This window comes from Lepisma saccharinum, chromosome 9 (assembly GCF_977018435.1).
Source record: "Lepisma saccharinum chromosome 9, izLepSacc3.1, whole genome shotgun sequence".
Classification (NCBI taxonomy): domain Eukaryota; kingdom Metazoa; phylum Arthropoda; class Insecta; order Zygentoma; family Lepismatidae; genus Lepisma; species Lepisma saccharinum.
The window spans coordinates 71,619,371-71,637,502 of record NC_139237.1 but is presented as its reverse complement, the minus strand read 5'-3'; the positions used below and the strand labels follow the sequence as shown (position 1 = coordinate 71,637,502).

Sequence of the window (18,132 nt, the reverse complement as noted above, 5' to 3'; positions counted from 1 at the left end):
ATATATCCATGATTCGTCACCTGTTACAATCTTATATAAGTCTTTTGAAGCACCACGATTGTATTTATTGAGCATTTGTTTGCACCAATTGACGCGAGCGTCTTTTTGAGTTTTTGTCAAATTGTGTGGGATCCAACGAGAACATACCTTTCTCACAGCTAAATGATCATGTAATATTTTATATATGCTGGTGGAACTAATGCCAATGGTTGCCTCAATCTCACAGTATGTCACATGACGATCTTGCAGTATTAGGTTTTGCACAGCATCAATGTTTTCTTGAACAACAACTTCGCGAATCTCGTCGGTGAGCGAATGGCGGCCACGATTAAATTCGTTATACCAGCGTTTCACAGTGGCAAAGGATGGGGCTTCATCGCCAAATGTGGAAGTAAGTTGATCGATGCACTCTTGTTTTGATAATCCACGTCGAAAATCGTAACAAATCATCGCACGAAAATGTTCACGAGTTAATTCCATTTTATTGTTGTCGCGCAATCTCCAAGGCAACATAAACAACACAAATCAAGCTACTGACAAAACATTTGAAGTACGTTATGGTCAATAATGCCAGACGATTCCGTGCAAACGTCAAATCGCGCCTAACTTCAATCAGTGTTGCCAAGGCTCAAAATATAAATAGTGACCCTCGTATGTATAAGACTCGTGAAACGTTACGTGGAGATCATATTTCTATTAACTTTGAATTGTTTACATTAAATATATGGATGAAAGCATTTAACTTCTACAAAAAAAGTCATTTCTCGTAGAATATTGATGATGATATACGTACAAATAATTGGCGTAAAAAAGGCATATTATAATGTATACGATAGAGAAACATTTCGGAAATTTATAGGCTACAGTACATCATGTTACTGTATTTTATTTCCTTGTTGACATTTCCTTTGTGAATTATTAGTTGGTATACTGTTTACAACGTCTATTGCTACATCCTGTCCATCCTGTGCTTTATCCACATGTGTTAGGGCTGAGCTAACACAGCTCAGCTAATTACACTAAAAATAAAAAAATCTGGAAAAATGCGTATACAAAGTCGAAAAAATGAATAGGAAAACCAACAATTTGTTATAATAATAATAATATAAAAATAACCCGTGACTCTACAGCCCTTGAAGGACCTAGGCCGATTTCCCGACTGCCAGTCTCCCTCCCACAATCCTACCTAGAGGTGTGGAGATCTTCAACCGGTAATGGGGTGACGTCGGGTCAGCACCCTCAGCAGTTATAGCAGATTTCCGAGATCGAGTTACGCTACTCACTCGTAGCTCCCCAATTTCATCACGATGATGGGTTGCCGCCGAGAACCAAGGCGGACTCGAACGTCGAACCCATGCCGTCCCGCAGTCGGAGCTCATATTGCCTTAGACCGAACGGCCACGGAGGAGGACCCAACAACTGCTAGTGTTTGCAAAACTACGGCTAAATTGAACTTTACATATTTCTACAAAATTATTATAATAGTCAAATGCTGGCGCGAATCATGTATTCGTACCCTCTCCCTTTCTTAACATTACGTTTCCGATCACGTAAAACCACAAGAATTTAACAGTAATAAGCTCTTTGGAGTAATGGCCAAATCACATAAATAAATATAGACGAAACGAAGTAGAAGATATACGATAATGAGTGTACGCCGTATGCCTTCGATTACAGGCCTGCCGATAGCCTACCGACATCGGCTCAGCCCTAACACATGTGGATAAAGCACAGGATGGACAGGATGTAGCAATAGACGTTGCTATGGGAAATATGGCATTGGGTGTTCGACTTGGCAGGCAGGAAGAATGCAAACAGCTCGACAGAACACGTTCAGTACGCAAACTTTACGGCTATTAAGGCCACCATACTTTGAAAAAAAAAGGGATAGCAAACAGTGCTGGTTGTTTTTGAACGTGTAGCGAAGATAATTCTGGTCAAGTGTTTGTGGTTGGGTTTCACAGTATGTAGGCTACTCCGCTACAACCTCACTGAATCAACGTTCCTGGCCCCGAATCAAGACAGTGACGTTTGAATCGGTGACGGAGTGGTCATTTTCGAGGGCTCGTAGCATCGAAACGAGGCGTCAAATTTATGAAGAAAAGTTGTTTGCTCTAATGACCTCTATACGGTGTGAAGGTTTGTGCGATGACATGTAGTATGTATTATACTATATATTTCGAGATTTTTAGATTGCTTCTATGATTGATGCGGTTTATTTCACTTCTGCCACTTTTAGTTAATCTCGAAGATGAGGATGAGTAATGATATGATGAAATTGATGAAGGGTCACTCACAAAGAACACCCATGCAAAGACCAAAATTCGAACCCGGAACACCTGGCGTCGTAGCGCGCTGTGCACTTACTCTTCGAGATCGAGGCGAGAACGAGACGGACATTCACAACTCGAAACGATACCGTGAAAATGCCATGTATCTTCTCGATACCATCACTACTCCCCCCCCACACACACACACATCATCTCCCTTGTCACTCCTTAATGCTCATATGCTATGAAAGTGTCTTGAAAGCAAAATATATGATGTTACGTCACAAAATGGATAAATAAGATTCATATTCTGGCTAGATTTCACATTATGTCCATTTCTCATATAAGTTTATCTTATCTTCTTGACATAAAAGAAAGCATTAAATTCAACTCTTTGTGTTAATATTCAGTAGAATACAATAGTCTGTGATTATCTTACTGTGATACCTGATATGGGATATCTAGACAAAATTCCCAGTTTTCGAGACCAAATCTCCTGAACTTCAATATTTTTATGTGTAAACAATTCTTTCCCCCATAGATTTTGAGCAAAACTGAACTTCTGAAACACTACAATTTCGGTTCAGTAAATGCACATGCTAAAGTACACACCGGTAGTGCCCACTTTTTGAAGGGTGGAGGGAATAGTACTTACATACCGAGTTTGTTTTTGAGTCGACTTTATGTACAGAAATACTGCCGTGTGTGTGTGACATTATTTCAGGTAGGAATTGTTATGTGTAGGCATGTTTGCTTAAGCCTTGGGGCTAAGGCGAATGTTCGTATGGAGGATGCAGTAGATACATTTTCTCAGGTGGAAGAAAAAAAATACCTGCCTGACCCTTGCACCCTCCACTTTGAGCAATACATATGTATGCGTGTGTGGGTATTCATGATAAACAAAAAAAAAATAATGATAACACTGCTGGAGATTCAAAGGTAATCATGTATTAACAGAAAGTTATAGAACGTAGTGGAACTAAACAACTGGTTTTACAAATAAACTCTTGAAAATAGTCAGCTTTGTTTACACATTTCTGTACTTAACATCATCTTCCTTTCGTGCCATTTGATTCTACTTGTATAGGAGTATTATGTACTCAACGAGTCAACGAATAGATGACTTTGAGAAAGGAAGCTCACTTAATATATTATATATGTGCTGCATTTCTCTATAATAAAACAAAAAATCTTAACTGAGGGTGAATATTAGGGGAAGCGGCATTACTCTCTTCAAAATGACGTAACTTGGGAAGCACAGTTTACCTTGTCCAATCCCCAAAGTCGTTGCTTCTATACACACTAAAAACATTTGAGCAAATGCGTTTCGTGACGTCACTTCCTTTTTTCCGCGTCTCGGACAACGTTACAGTGATAAGCAATCTCGAAACGGATAACGACAAACATTAGCTTTGTTGCTAAGACAGAAAAAAAGTGTGTTTCAAGAATAACCATGCATTTGTCTACACTATTTTCCAAGGTGAGACCCAAAAGTATATTATGTAATGAGTATTTAATTTTTGATAGCAATATAAATATCAACACGCAATGAAACTTGTTATTTAAAAGCATGTTTATATTCATGTGGAATATTTTAAGTTAGAGTTGTCATTCCGATTGATACTTTAGACTAGTCAATATGGTAACAAGAAGGTTCCAGCATGCCATGCAACAATATTGTGCGACACATGTTATGTAAACAGGAATAATTTTCAAGCAAAGGAGCAGCGATGCATGAAATTATGATCGGATGGACGATTCAATTTCCGTCCGTCGTGCCTACCGTGTCCACATACTGTGAAACTTTCCTGCGCCTACGGAAAGGGAAAACAAGGAATTTGTTGCCATGGAGAAAGTGACCGTCAGTTCAAGGGCTTTTCAACGCTGCTGAGAACATGCTTCCGACATAGTCCCATTTTTGACATTAAAAATCTCTGCTGGAACGGACAATCACTGGTTAGGATTTGGAACGGTGTCAATCGCTAAACGATAAATATATTTGGTAGTGTATCTTTTTGTGAAGTGTGCAGAAACACTCAGAATTTTAACTTGCCTTTGTGGATTTCCTATTTCGGCGTGAGATCTTTCTGTAGCATGAAGACTGATTGACTGAATTTGGTTATTTTACGTCTATTTTCTGCCCTTTTTGGCTAACCGCAACGATGAGGATGAATGGGTTAAGGGACAATCTCAAATCCATATGGACGACACAATTCCTGGCGCCAGAACCTCGTTAGTCTGCATAATGCAGTCCACTACGTGAAAGCGAGATTGACATTTGGGTGCCTTGCAAAAGGGGCCACCCCTTACAACCCTGTAGCACGAAGAATGTTCAAATCAGTGGCATATATGCATTGATTAATATTCACATGCTAACGATATAAAAGTACGTGCCATGCTGGTCAGGAGGGGCAGGTCGAACGTAGTCCGTTGAGCCCTCAAAAATTGATATCCTTTATTTCAAGTTACACAAAAGCAGAAAGTTTATTTTTATTGTTAATACCATAAATAACGTTCAGTTAGTATTCGAACAGAATTACCAAAGTAAAAAAAACTTAAAACAAAGAAGCGTTGCTTCCAAAAATAGGAGTTTTATGTTAGAGGTGACACAACATAAAATTTATGAGCAAAAAAAATTTACAGTAACGTTTAAAGCCTTGTAATCAAGGGGTCCCGGGTTAGACATCCTGTGGAGTCCACCTGCACAAAAACTCAAACTATGGCTAAAAGAACAGAGGAAATCTGGTGGGACATTTATGACTTCCCCCCCCCCCCCCCATTCTCGCCCGTTTACACTGCACAATGGAAACCAGTTTCTGCTTATCAGTTCTGAAATGAATACGAAAGCTGAACTAATCTGCTGGAGCTTTCAAGTTAGCGATTAAGGATTAACTGAGAGAACGTAGCAACAAAGCTTTCAACATTTGCAATGGTATCGAGAATGTCGTAAACTTAGGATACTTTATCGTGTGCATCATTTTAGCATTATTCATAGAATTTCCTCTCTCAGCCTTGTCAGTCTTATGCAAAGGCTTATCGGCAGTGCCATATCAAACAATAGGGCACAGGATTTCTGAAGGCAGCGCATATATAATATAGTGCCACTATTCAGCAAATTAAACAAGCAAGTCTTCATTCACACGTTGATTACACCTGTAGTTACTGTTGATACGCACAATTTATTACGTCCCACAGTAAGTGCTTCTGCAGTTGTTTGGAAGTAGCTAAAGTCCGACAGGCCAAAGAACGAACTTCAGTAAACCTAGACTTTTCGCCTCCAGTTGTGGGAGTTTCAAGGGGGAGAAGAACTGTGTTGCTACACGTCTGATTTTTGTCCAGTCATACACGACATATTTTGCTGTCAACATGCACCCTTCGCTCGCATTTCAGAGAGAGGTATTGAATCGGAGACCCATTCGCTTGCTACGCGGCGGCAACCATTAGTCTTCGCCGGGCTTGACCTTGTTGAGGATGCCACCTGTTTCGAAAACTACTTGAAAGGAAAAATTTGACAACGCAGAATACCACGAGAATTTCCCCTCATCACGGCAACTGGACAAAGCCGATTGGTTCAGCGGTTCATGTAACTCTCCCTGGCTTTCGACTGAAAAGAAAAATATAATTTTGAAGTTTGTTCTTTCGCCGAACAGGCTTTAGTTTCGTTTTGAAATAAGGAACTTAGGATTATTACGCATCTGGAAAAACGGGGAAATTTGCAGATCATCCGGAACTGACGCTCATTTTGCAGTCTGCAAGAGAATAAGTTGCAAAATGAACCACGATTCTTATGATTCCACTCCCCAAAAAGATTCAGTTCAGAAACTTGTTCCTCTCGTCCTTAAGATTCTGTCTGGCACAATATTATGGTTCCTTCGAATTTCGGTTCTACATTCGTTCAATCTCGGGCTTAGGTTCGTTAACCAAATCGTTCCAAATCTCTCTACGTTTATAATCACTTAGCATCTGGAGAAATTTTTGTTCTGTAGGAAATCCGCTGGAAAGTGAAAACTTTTGCATGATTTATAAAGACTGTCTCTCACATGAAGTTTTCAGTCGAGGAGATGCGTTATAACCGATAAATTTGTGATTTTATGCGGTACCATTAATGACATCATGATGTTCTTTGAATATGCACGTATTTTGTGCGTGTAGGACGAAATTGGCTTTTGAAAAACTGATGCGGGATATGAGAAATTAAACGTACGCACAGTGCTAAATATTTTGCTTATTTATTTTACTTTTTGCCTATTTTTAAATTTAAAAACAGAAGGTTCAGAAGCAGAAATCATGACAATAACCACGTGTGGGGAAAAAACGGTCATTGTTAGACTGGAAAACCTGGAAATGTCGGGGAATTTCATAACTAAAAATTGTAGCAACCCTGGAACTCTAACTCGGTTACTTGTTCAACTAACCAGTAACGGAAACCGGGTTACTTTAAAAGTTACTTATGTTTTCTTATGAAAGCACATTTCCTTCACCCAGATATTTGCAATATCTTCAACCAAATGCTTGCCTTGCCTGCAAGAACGAACGAATTGATGATTGTTAAAGTTGTGAGAAAAATTCTCTACTTTCATAACCAAAATCAGCTCTGCAAAGTGTGTGCATCAAGAAACTACGACACAGTACGAATTATTTTCTTCCTTTCCAGGTTAATCGCAACGATAAGACTGAACGTTGATTTCATTGAACCGATGACACCATGGTAACTCTGTCGCCATGTAATGAAGGGGCTCCGAGTTCAATTATAGATCAAGCCCGGATTAGCCTATATTAGTGTCTGTGGCGGAGTGGTTATCACATCGCGCTCTGACGCCAGAGGTCCCATGTTTGAATTCCGACCTGGGAATGGGTGTTTGTGTGTCTATCATACATTATTCATTCCCATTTTCGTAATTAGCCAAAAATATCGGGAAAGCGAAGTAAAATAAGCCAAACCACAAATGGTAACAAGGTGGTACTTTTTTCAGCCCGCAGGAAGTGTGTTTTAAAAACTTATCGTACCTATCTCCATGGCAATACTGTCAGAGTAATGCTATAGAAAGCAAGATGTCCCAAGTTCGAACAATAGTCAGGTGCGTGTATATCACTGTGTTCGTCCTATCACTTCGTCATCTATTATCATCGTCGCGATTAATCCGAGAGGTAAAAGAGCGACATGAATTAATTAAAATATAAATAACTTGAACATTGTAATGAATTTGTTATTTATAATGGAAATCTTTTAAATACATTTTTCATAAGATAATCATCAACAAAGGATATTTATGTTAAATTTTTATTTTTGAACATTGTAAAGTATTCTATGGGATTAGGAAAACTAATGTTAGTGAAGTATTGGAATAGTCTTTTAGGTAGTGCTAATATGATATTAAACGTTTACAATGGAGGTTTATTTATTCACATATTTATACGAGGACATGGTGATAAGTAAATAAGCACAATGTTTCTCACCACGCAATTCACGAAGTAACGTCAAGTGAGAAAATTGGTGCATTTTCAGTAGCTAATGCCTGTACCATCCTGAACGCCTATAGTGCAGGAGGCCTTAGAAAGATCGCTTCGCGGGCTTACAGCAGATTACAATATGGGGGGATGTCTGCGAGAACCAATCAGGTCCGCGAATGAGCCGAGCCCGGTTGCCACAGCTAGCTCGCTGCACCCTTCTGGAAGGGTGAGTGACCTCTGCCTCTTGCTATCTCGGCCTGTTTGTTCGGCTGAGGGGCAGACGACACGAGAGTATCGGCAATAGTGTGCGAGCGACGTCTGCTGTTAGCCCGCGAAACGCTCTTTCTAAGGCCTCCTGCACTATAGTTTAATTTGCCTTCTCTTTGGAAGACAAACTGCGAAAATTGACCAGAGTAGCACTTCCTCTACGATGAACAGCGCGGAACTGAGTAGGATAAAATGTACAGCAAGACGTAGCGCGTGGACTCGCCACAACTGCAACATGTCTTCCTGTACAGTTTAGAACTGCGCAAGTAAGACGTACTGCAAGACGTAGCGTGTGGACCGGCCTTGAGACCGCACCATTACGGTGCGAGACCATCATCTTTAATTACACATATCTTTAAATTAATCGATCATTATGATCTGTTATTGTGAGATTTATGAGGGGATTAGGGTGAAACGAATGAATCAGACAAGGGCTTATCAACGTATCGGCAAAAAATTGCTGAGCACTGTAAGGAATAGTGATAATCTAATTGAGACGAGAACTGCTGCATTTATTATTAGTAACTGGCTCCTCTGCAGTGTAGTAGATATCGGCCATTAGATAACAGCCGGGCGCCATTAAAGCGTGTGTGTTAACTTCTGAATAATGAAACGTGTTTTGAACTGACCGCATTGCGAACCATTACCTCCTTACGATTGTGTACACAAATTCATATTCTGGATTCCTCAGTGGCACAGATAACCAGTGGCGAAGCGTCCTATGAGGCCAGGAGGCCGGGCCTACCCACGCCATTACTCTTTTAAAGTTGTATTTACTTATTTCGTCAAAACATATGTAATGAAATGCAAAAGTCTGGAATTTTCATTTATGATAATTACAAAAAAATTCTAACCCTGTCTAGTATATGCACTTTCCACGGAGTGAGGCACATTTGCTGGGGCCTCTTCTCTTCACATTCTGTCATACGGTCGTATATGCGGGAAGCCTAATCTTACGAGTACTGTACGTATGCTTATAACGTGCTCCTGAGGCCGGCCTCGCGGTGTTACTCACTAGGACGAACAGAATGTCAGCAACACTGCATTTCCGCCAGGGTTGGAAATTTGTGGTGTACCAGCATTTTTTATAAACATTAGCTTGTGTTCGTGCAGAGAGATTTCTATTTCATTGTACATTCTCCATATTTTGTACGAAACTTAGGTTTTTCCTTCCTTTCATCGACAAGTGTAAGTGAAATTGAAAATTACGGAGTACTGTAGTTCTGACTTCGTTTTCTGGTCAGAGTGCTGATGGTCTTGTCGATTCACCCAACACCGTAGCGTAAACAGAAAGTCTAAAGAACTTATATTTCTAAAGTAAGTCTTCATACCAAATTATGTAAATTAAAATGCTAGTTACGCCTTATATTACAAAGTAGTTTTACTTTCACTGGAAATAGAATAATTTATTTTTATCGTGAACGGGAATTCCCTCGCTTGTTTGTTCCCTCTCTGTGAAAACTTGCCTCCTGCTCAGGACGCTGCAAGGCTGGGAGCGCGAGGTTAGTGGCGGTATAGTTTTGTTTGTGATTCGTGTCGTGTACAGCGATCAGATTTATGCAAGGAAGTGCTGGACTAAAATGCAAGAACAATTGAGTTCTTAATTGAGTGAAGATGTAATCATAGGTAAGGTAGGACCCACTTTTGGTCTTTCATGTTTCCTTCTTATAAGAATAACTTCTAAATTGTTTTCAACTCTATTTTCCTTTGCAAGTAGCAGTGGCAAGTGACAGTATTTTTTTTTTAAAAAATTAAAAGTTGTTGAAACGTTATTTAATGCGTTAACACTGTCGTCGAATAGATATTACAAGCAGACATTTTTTATGCAGCTGATACAAGCGAAGAGGTAGGCAGTTTCGTTTACCCTGAAGGGATAACAAGAGAAGAGGGTGGTCAATGAGAGTACAATGCAAGGGAAGTCTTTTTTTGTGTTTAGGACAAGTAGTGTTGTGGGATTATCGCGGGGTCTGTTTCAGGTCTGGCGGAACAGGCCAGTGGTGTCACTTTGGATTGGCAGAAAAGAGCTAAATTGCTCCTAAAAATTGGGATTCTATTCTCTCAAGCAACTACATTTATTATAACCTGTTTATATGTTATATAGTAACCTTTCGTGTAGCCATCATAGGAGGGTCCCAAACAAGGATCCTATGTTCTATTATCACGTAAAGGTGGATAGAACAAACTAGGATGTGAAGTATTCACACTGAATGAAATAGGTCACCTTTACGTATGTTTTTTCTTGAAAGCCCCGTAGTGGTCATCCTAACACGTTACGAAGCCAGGTGACCTAATTGTGGTCATGTCAGTGTTTCCTGATCCTCTTGATTTCATTCTCCATATATTCTCATCGTCACGATTAACATAGATCAGAACAACTGAGACGAAAATATCCAAAATTTAAATTATGTTTACTTGCACATACAGGTGTCAGAAATACATTTATCTAGAAAGCCAAGACTGGAATTAATTACAACCATTCCTTTAGTTAGACAACAGATCCAATGGTGTTTTCCTTGGTGCGAGGAAATCTTGCTAAAAAAAACTAAGTTGGCAACAGTAGAACGTACCAAACTGACAGTCGCTGAAAGTGCGGAATTCTGTCGTCTGTTCACGGCACAAACGTCATACTGACCCGAAAATTATGGGGTTCTTCTGGCCCTTTTCACCTCATTGCAAAATAAATAAATAAATTTAGAAAAAAGTTATGAAGAATTGACAACAGGGCTCGAGCACTATTCGTTGGATTTCTGCGATGTCTCATGATTGGTAGTTCTTTCTGGAGGTGCGTGCATAAATCGGGGGTTGAAAAAATACAAAAATAAATAAATAAATAAATAATCAAAATTAACAAAAATCTAGATCGATGGCATCTGGTGGGCGGGAGGAGAACGCCCAAGACATAATTATCGTACTGATGGCCGGTAACTAAACTTTTGAAAACGTCACGCCACTGGCAAGTAAAGAAGCGCCTGGAGAGACATTGAACCACTCTCCATGACATAGCCCCCCTCCCTTTCTTTTTACAGATTTAACCAAGTAATGGATATTATCGCACTTTTGTGCCTACCCTGCTAGCAAATCTACGCTTCGCCACTGCAGATAACACAACACGTATGTGTTGAAACGTGGGCAATTCGAAAACAATGGCCAGTACGGTCGTATAGTCCACGCGACTAAAGAAACACGCCGCCCCAAACGTGGGTGGGGATAAATAACGGGCGAGTTGTTTTCGTCCAATCACACTCAACCTTCCGCCAATGGGCGCAGCTGTCATTCTGCTCGTCTACTCCACGTGGAGTCTCAGTCACATGACTGCGGATACGCTGTTGCCGTACTTCGGAACTTCAATGTGGAGAGCGTGGGAAGGTGCTTGTGTGCGGAGGGACAAGGTGACGTACAGTAGATGTGTGGCAACACTTTGCGTTGAATGTGATTCTTGCAGTTGGTGTGCGCGCTCCGTGGACTTCAAAGTCAGCTGGTCGTTAACGTAGCTAGCGCGTGGACTATACCAACAAGCGGCCAACTCGCAAACTATAGTGAATAGTTGATAGTCATTTGTTTAATCAGTCAGCGTAGACGAAAATGTTCCTCTTACGTCGCTGTGTACGGTTTTCCACTTCATGAATGATACAAACATTTGGCACTGAATAAACGTGACGATGTGTTGTAGAATACAGCGGATTTTTGGCAGCGTAGAAGCAGACATGGCAAGCAGCTGATTGCATCACCGACCTCTCTTCGTTCGCTTAGGGTGGAAAATTAGCCAGAGGGGTTTTCCTCTTCTTCATGGAGTAGTACTACGAAGTAACGAGAGAAAACAACAGTTCGGAGACAGAAGGGTGGGATGGGTTATTGACGATTAATATAAATTTAAATATAATATTAAAAGGGCATTTGGGCTAAACTGCATTATTTATTTGACTTTCCTTGTTTGTTTGTGGTGACTGACTGCACGATAGTATCACGCAGTGGTTGGCTCAGTATTCATAAAAAAAGAACGTCAAATGCAGGAAAATATGGAAAAATGAGGGCTGGTTACAAAAAAAGGTACACATAAACCCCCCTTTCGAAAATCCTGAGCACGTCATTGTGTACACCCCGAACCCCAGGTGGAAAATTCTTCATAAACCCCTGCTCTGACGTGTCACTCTTATGATACTTCATTTGTTTTACAGTTATATAGCCTACTGGAAACTACATAAAACGATCACAAATGAACTTCTAGTCGTAATTTAGAACAGATGAAAAAAATATACATGGTTATTCCTGGGTTCAACTCTCTGAGTGGGCGTGGATGTTCTTTGTGAGTGTCCCTTCATAAATCTCATCACTCCATCAGCATCATCATCGTCGCGATTAGCCAACAATGCGACGCTAAATAACAAAAATACAGATTAGCCAAAAGTGACATATAATACCAAAACTGCAAGAATTAAATTACTTGGAAAATACTACGAATTTCGCTCCTGTTGGGGACAATGTCCTGAAGGTATCTGTCCGGACACTGGAATCTCTAGGTAGATGAAAATCCGAGACGTCCGGTCACTCCTTAATTTTCTTCCGCACCCCTATCAAAAACCTTTTTTCAGCCCAAAATACTGTTGTAACTCTTCACAGACAAAAATCTTAGAATAAGATAGAAATGGTTTCTGGCAACTAAACATATGTTTAAACAGGTGATAATAAAAATTATATGATTATTCATCAGTATTAAATGCTCTTTAGGAATCTTGCCTATTTGCTTACCAAAAAGATTAACCAAACGTGTTTTGATAATTCACCCGAAAGCACTTATAACCCTCATAGTGTCATTATATAATTCTACTTTGGAGTCAAAATGCTTTATCAGTACAAGGACGATAAGACTTACAAAAATCATATCTTTATACTGAGCGTAGGTAGTGAAGAAATACCACTATTATTGTATACTGCAGGTAAGCCATTCATACCAGAGGTGCCCACAGAGGGGATTCATGACGAGCTTGCGTCATGGGAATTTTTAGGGGGGAGGGGATTTTATACCAATTCTATATATCTTCACACAAAAATGGGGGGATAGTTTCGTTTGATTGACTTGGTATTGATTTTTAGTTATGGTTATTATGTACAGTTTCTCGGCGATGGGATTGAAATGAAACACCACCTCTTATGCCTTTAGAATCGGTTTGGAAGAGGGGGAGGGGGGACGTGCTGCTCGCATTAATACAAGAATAGTCAAGCAGACAAACTGTTATGAATAAGGTTCAGTGCACTACAATAGCAGTGAGCCTGAGCAGTTTTGTACTTTTTATGTTAACAAACTCCAGGGCGGGTGTGGAGGGAGTGATCTGTGGCAGGATCACACCCATTAAAACCCAGAAATGCCCAAAGACAGCACTGTGACACGGCGAAGAAGTGCCGCCATTAAATAAGCACAGCGCATGCTGCCTTGCAGGGAGGGGAGGGATCCACAAAGGCTAAGGTGCAGGAGGGGCTCCGAAGGCAAAGCAACACCAACCTACCTAGGGGAGTAAACCTTAAATAAATCCTGGTCCTCCAGGTGGGGTGTTGGGCGTAGGGTTACCATTTTTCTTATCTTTTTTATTTAAGGGTTATTTTTTTAATATTTATTTATATCCCGTCAAAAGAACTTGTTACGGATACCACAAGATTGCCTCGGAGGAGATCGGATAATTTGTTGACGACCCGGCGAAAGAAAAGGCTAATGAGAAGGAAAACCGATATAATGCTCGCAATCTGGAATGTAAGAACATTGAAGAGACCAGGAAAGCTGAGAGAAATTATAGAAGAAATAGAAAAGTATGGAGTGAAAGAGTTAGCATTACAAGAAACACGCTGGAAAGGACAAGGAATGATAACGTCTGGAAAACATATACTGATGTATAGTGGAGGAGAAACTGGTAATAATGGTACAGGTTTCCTAATCCAAAAGTCTATCAAAGTCTATCAAATCAAGTATTATTAACTTTACAGCAATTAATGATAGGATGTGCTCAGTCAGAGTTAGAGCAAAATTCTTCAATATCACAATGTTTTGTGTGTATGCCCCCACAGAAGAAGCAGAGGAGGAGGAGAAAGATGCTTTTTACTCAAAATTAGAAGAAGAAATAAATCATGTACAAAGGCACGATGTACAAATCATACTAGGGGACTTAAACGCCAAAATAGGAAGAGAAGAGATGTACAGAAGCATAATTGGGAAAGAAAGCCTGCATGAAGTAAGCAATGATAACGGAATGAGATTGATAGACTTTCCAAGCAATAAGGAAATGGTAATTAAAAGTACTGTTCTCCCACGAGAAGACATAAAAAAGGAGACCTTGGTGTCTCCAGATAGCCTCACGAAAAACCAAGTAGATCATGTTATAATAGACAGGAGACATTCCACAGATATTATGGAGATCAGTAGTTGTAGAGGTGCTGATGGAGACACAGACCACCATCTAGTGAGAATCAAGTATAGGCAGAAAATTGATGTGAAAAGATCAAAAAAGGAAAGTAAGAACATGAAACATAATGTAGAGGAAATCAGGAATACCAGAGTAAGAGAGGCATACCAAGAAAAACTCATGGAGGTACTAGAAACAAAAAAGAAGATATGGGAGAAAGGAGAACTACAATGTAAGTGGGAAATGTTAAAAACAGTAATAGGTAATGTAGCAGAGGATACATTGGGAAAGAAACAAAACAAGAAGAGAGAACAGTGGTTTGATGAAGAATGCTCAATACTAATACAGGAGAGAAACGATGCCAGAAAAAGGATGCTTCAACGGAGAACAAGACAAGTAGTGGAAGAATATAGAGAAAAGAGGAGAGAAGCAGATAAGACATGTAGAGCCAAGAAAAGACAGTTTGAGAGAAAGAGAATAGAAGAGTTAGAAGAAATGAAAGATAGAAATGAGATACGAAAGTTTTATGAGAGAACAAGAGATCTGAAGAAAGGATACCAACCTAGAGCAGTTTTCTACAAGGATAAAGAAGGAAACCTCATTGGAGACAAAAGAAAGATGATGGAAATATGGCATGTGTATTTCTGTGAATTAGTTAACGGAACCAATGAGGATGATAAAGAAGAGGGAAAAAGTGAAGAGATAGAAATAAGTGAGGAAGAGGAGGAAAGGATAATACCAACTTTAAAGGAAGTAAAAGATGCAATAAAGTCTCTAAAGAATAATAAAGCGCCAGGAGAAGATGGCATAGAATCGGAGCTGTTGAAATATGGTGGAGAGGGAGTGAACAAGGCCATATATGAAGTGATAGAAGAAGTTTGGATAAAAGAAGAAATGCCCAGAGACTGGACAATAGGAATAATATGTCCAATACATAAGAAAGGGGATAAAGCTAAGTGTGAAAACTACCGCGGGATAACAAACACTACTGGATGGAACTTATAAAGTATTTGGTAAAACTTTAGCAACACGATTGGAAGATTGGATGGAAAGAATAATGGGAGATTACCAAGCAGGATTTAGAAAAAATCGCTCCACGATGGACCAGATATTTTTACTGCGCCAAGTGCTGGAGAAGTTCTATGAGTATAACAAAGAACTTCACCAACTATATGTCGATTTAAACAAGCATACGATAGCCTGGAAAGAAATAAGATCTACGGTATAATGAAAGAGTTTGGAATCCCAAGGAAATTGATAAGACTGACAAAAATGACAACGAAATCAACGGAATGTAAAGTCAGAGTTGAACAGGAAATGACAAACATGTTTAAAGTAGAGAAAAGACTGAGACAGGGAGATTTACTTTCTACAATACTATTTAACTTAGCATTGGAAAAAATAATCCGACAACTGCGAATCAACCCTGGGGGAACAATATTAAATAGACTAACCCAAATAGTAGCATATGCAGATGATGTAACTTTAATAGCAAGGAATAAGCAAGCTATGGAAGAGAGTTATCAAGTGTTAGAAGAGAAAGCTCAAGAACTAAGACTGGAAGTGAACATAAATAAAACCAAATATATGAAGATGGGAGATCCAGAAAGAGGCAGAAGAGAACCTTACATAAGAATAAATGGAAAAGAATATGAAAGAGTGGAAGCCTTTAAATATTTAGGCTCAATAATAACAGCAGATAACAAGACAGCTACAGAAATACAGGAAAGGATAACAAGTGGAAATCGATGCTATTTTTCTTTGCAAAATATGTTTCAATCTAAGAACGTTAGTAGGAACACAAAAATTAAAATATATACAACAATATTAAGACCCATAGTAATGTATGGTTCAGAAATTTGTTTGATGTCGGTAAGTGAGGAAGATTGGTTGTTAAGGTGGGAAAGGAAAATACTGAGAAGGATATTTGGAGCGGTAAGAGATAAAGAGGGATGGAGAATGAGAACAAATATGGAAGTACAGGAATTGTTTAACCAGCCAGATATTGTAGTGAAGATCAAACAGGGTAGAATACGATGGGCTGGGCATGTTCAGAGGATGGAAGAAGAACGGGTTGTCAAGAAAATATTCAATGGATAACCGGAAGGGAGAAGGAGAAGAGGTAGGCCCAGGAAAGGAGGGATAGAGGACGTGGAAGAGGATATAAGAAGATTAGGAGTTAAAGGATGGAGAAGAAAAGCAGAGGATCGAGATGAATGGAGAGAGGTAGTCAGGAAGGCCAAAGACCTACATGGACTGTAGTGCCGACCAGTAAGTAAGTATGTTAACAAACATGAAAGCCTAAAGTATTTAATGTAAAGATATATTGCTTAAATATTATATTGTTCCGGAAATTTTGTCTGGCCAAAATAATTTGAGTAAATAATTCGGAATAAAGAGGGGGGCAAGGGGAATGTTCTATTTCTACTTTTGGGGGAGTGCGTCATAGGCCTTGGGGACTCAGTGGTGTGCCCAGTATTTTTGAAAGGGAGGGGTTACGTATACTTTCTCGTAGCAGTCAGCCCTCCTTTTGCCATGTTTTTCTTCATTTGACGTTCTTTCTTTTAGGAATACTGGGCGAAAGGGATGGTTATGATCCCCACCAACCCCCCCCCCTTGGGCACGCCATTGGATAGTAACCTGAAAGGGAAGCTGCATTTACTTCTCTGTACATGTTGTTGTTGTGGTCAACGCAAGAAAAATTAATCGTCATAAGCAATTTTCAGTTTGACGGGCATATTTTCATAGAAGTCTACTAAGAGTTATTTGGTATTTGGTGGTATTTGCATTGATTGATTTAGTTTATTTTACTAAGCGATTTGTGCCTCTTGGCTAATTTGCGAAGATGGGGATGAGTGATGAAATGATTAAATTGATGAATGGACATTAACAAACGACCAAGCCCGAGCGGGATTCGAACCCGGGACCCTTGGCTTTTGATATTTGCATTTGGTGTAATGGCTAAAGCACACATGCATGTATCATGTCTTATTTTCAACATCGCACCCCGCGTCAGCACCCTTACATGATTGATCCTGGCGCCGCCTCTGACAAGTGACTACACACCCCAACACCCTCGTAAAGTTTTTCACAAATACCCAATTTATGGTCACTTTGGCTCTAAATTTGATGAAAAATTCTGGATAAAACTCTGCTGAAATCAAGATACACAAGTACTTACCGAGAGGACATTTCTCAAGCAACTCCACGAGAACTTCTCCAGCGTGCTACCTGTCTAAGAATCAAAAGTTTCAGGAAGAAAGGTAAACAAACCACAACACAAACCGATCACACACAAATACGCTCCTCACGTTCACCGCGACACTGTCTTCCAGCGTGTTGCACTGTCACTCGTGTAAGCACAGCGAAGGTCAGAAAGCAAGCTGCCGAATGCCGATGACTGGAAAGGAAAAAGGTCCACGTTTATTTGCCTTGTTCTCAGCCGAGGTTGAAACAAACGTGGTTTTTTTTCCCCCAACAGTTTCCAATGCCAATCGCGCACTGCACTGCGCTCGAAGCATGCTCAAAGGGCAACGTTGCCTGAGGATCACGTGTATGCAGGGTTGCCGCACGGAACGATTGACAGCTGCAGTAGCGCCAACCTGCAATTCTTTTTACTAGATCTTGATACTATAACGAGATTTGTTTTTGTTTCTTTGTTTCATTCTCTCTTCTTTCTTTCTCTATTTCTCCATTTCTCTCTCCTTCTTTCTTTGTGGTTAGCACTCATATCGCGATATTGAAAAAATGTCGTC

The 18,132-nt window shown here is 39.9% G+C and overlaps 1 protein-coding gene across 2 annotated transcripts in view; it reads right to left on the bottom strand.

Moving 5' to 3' along the window:
- Nucleotides 1-18,132, bottom strand: part of LOC145992131 (E3 ubiquitin-protein ligase rififylin) — a 122,474-nt gene that overhangs the window by 61,998 nt on the left and 42,344 nt on the right. Inside the window, exon 1 of one of the 2 annotated variants that reach the window (XM_083128386.1) lies at nt 17,559-17,860. The exons of the other annotated variant lie outside the window; for it this stretch is intronic. The gene's annotated coding sequence lies outside the window, so the exon portion shown is untranslated. Of the gene's footprint in view, nt 1-17,558; nt 17,861-18,132 lie in introns of those variants that run through there. 2 annotated transcript variants of the gene reach the window in all.